This window comes from Palaemon carinicauda, chromosome 11, assembly GCF_036898095.1.
Source record: "Palaemon carinicauda isolate YSFRI2023 chromosome 11, ASM3689809v2, whole genome shotgun sequence".
NCBI classification, from domain to species: Eukaryota; Metazoa; Arthropoda; class Malacostraca; order Decapoda; family Palaemonidae; genus Palaemon; species Palaemon carinicauda.
Window position 1 is genome coordinate 39,160,471 of NC_090735.1, and position 2,500 is coordinate 39,162,970.

The following is a 2,500-nucleotide window of genomic DNA, read 5'->3' on the forward strand; positions in this document are numbered from 1 at the left end:
TGATGTTAAGGCTACTGAAATGATAAAATTTGAGATGCTCGATCATACATTACAAAAATAGTTCTTGGGTCAAACACCAAAATCCAAAGTTTGAGTCAACGCTTGTTTGGCTCAATAGATTCCAAACCTGAATGTATGTTTTTTTTTTCTTTTTATTTATGCTAATGATAGTGAATGAGTATGAGCAACAATGAGCTGAATAGTTTCATATTTCGATCATAATGTTAATGAAAGTGGCTTTCGACATACATGTGTAGTAACATTTTTGAAAAAAGAATGTGTATCACCCAACATAATGGGAACATCGATAATATAGGAAATAGAAACATATAATAATCTTACCTTTAACAGCCAAATAAAAATATGTGCATATCCCAAAAATATATCTAACATCAATGATATAGAAAACATTAATACGTATGATAAAAATAATCATATCACTATAAAAAAAAAACTGTAATTTTGCCTCTCACCAACACATAAAGGCTAATATTGTAACATTTATAATATGGACTACATTACTAAAAACATAAAAATGGTACAGTCATAAAACACATGACAAATATTGTTGAAACGATCATCTTAAATAGAAACATTATGGTGAAAAAAAATCAACAAAGCATTTGGCAGTGAATTTCTAAACACTGGTGTAAAAATCAGAAGTAATAGTAGGCCTACAATGCTACATTTAACGATCATAAAAGGCCATGTGAATTCCACCGCTTAAAATAACGTAAGCATAAATACTATAATGTAACTTTTAACGACCATAAAAGTTCATGTGAATTCTACCATGTAGAGTAATGTAAGCATAAATGATATAAAATTATGAATATCAATACAAAAAGGCTACTTTTAACAATTACAAAAATGTCTTGTGAATTCCATCACATAAAATAGAATAATATTTGATAATATAAAAACTCACTATCAATACTAAAACGCTACTTTTGATGATCAATAGAGGCCAGTGAATTCTACCACATAAAATAACGTAAACATCCAGAATATTGAAATAGAAATTGATATCTAGAATTTATGTTTCTTTCAACAATCGCCAAAGGATATGTCAATTCTCGAATTGAAATGTAAACAGTGATGATATAAAAAACAAAACATTAATATAGTAAATCATAATTAGTTTCACAATCCCTAGGGGGCCCCTCCCAAATAAATCCAAGTGATTTCTCCAAATTTTGAACATTGATGATACAGAGTGGCTTTAAATTTAAAAAAAAAACTATCAATCACATGGACATCCTCTTAAAACATTGTAAACGTCAATCACATCGAAAACGTCAATAACATTGATCTAAGACTACTTTTAACACTCACCATCAGCTGGAGAGAACGACGGCTGTCCTCCACAGCAGCAGAAGTAAACAGCAGACGAAGTAAATTCACGAGAATTACTCTTGGTAAAGAATCGTTAACTTTGTGTTCCTCAGGGGACATTAAGATCATGGTGGACTGATGACAAGGCTTCATGATCGCATCTTCTTTGTTTGTCTGACGGAGGGTAATCAAGTAGCAGTTCTTATAAATATGCCTCCAAAAATATACTCTTTTACTCAAATGGTATTTGTGGGGCCATCTATGCCAGACCTTTGAGGGGTGGAGGTGGTAGGTGATGGCTTCATTGCATCACAACAAATGCCCTCTGCGCTATACAATAACAGCAACAACAAATGTAGTAGTTCCTAGTCTACTGCAGGACGAAGGCCTCACATGACTTTATTCATGACGAGTTTTTATCGTCACGCTGGCCATTGCGGTTTGGTAATGGTGGGAGATCTTCGTCCGATTGCTCCCAGCAAACCAGCCTAGTATGGGTAGTAGTACAGCCTTGTTGGTTACGCCGATACACAAACTCCTTTACCACATAATGGTAACCCTACACAGAACACACCACCCAGTATAATGTAGGCATTAATGTATCAGCTTCCTTTTCAACCACTCTGCACCCAGTTTTTAGCCTTCTACAGTGCAGTACCTCTATTAACCTCTCATTTTTTCCTTCTTGCTGTCTAAATTCTTTTACATCGTGGTTTTTGCATAATTGTCCCTCTCAGTAGGTCATCTAACACAACTATTCCCTTTCTAGCTCCTTCGGAATCTAGGCTAGTTCCAGAAACGGTTAGTTTTTTTTAAGTATTTTTTATTTTTTTTGCAGTATTATACGGCGATTTTTTATTTATCAACGCCAATTTAAGTTTTCTCCTTTGCTTGTTGTTATGCCTACATGGATTTTTTTCAATACACAGCGACTTAGGTCTACATCAAGTGAGAATTACACATTTATGCGCATTACACAAAATTTGTGGTCTTGTCTTTCCTACGTAGGATATTCATCTTGCCTCAATTAACAACTAAATAATAATTAACATTTCCTTGATAAAGTCATTACTAAAGTTAATATTTATCATGTCTTTTATTTAACAAAATGCTACAAGCTTAAGGGCCCACAAAATAGAAAAGCAGCCATCTTTATATTAGAGTC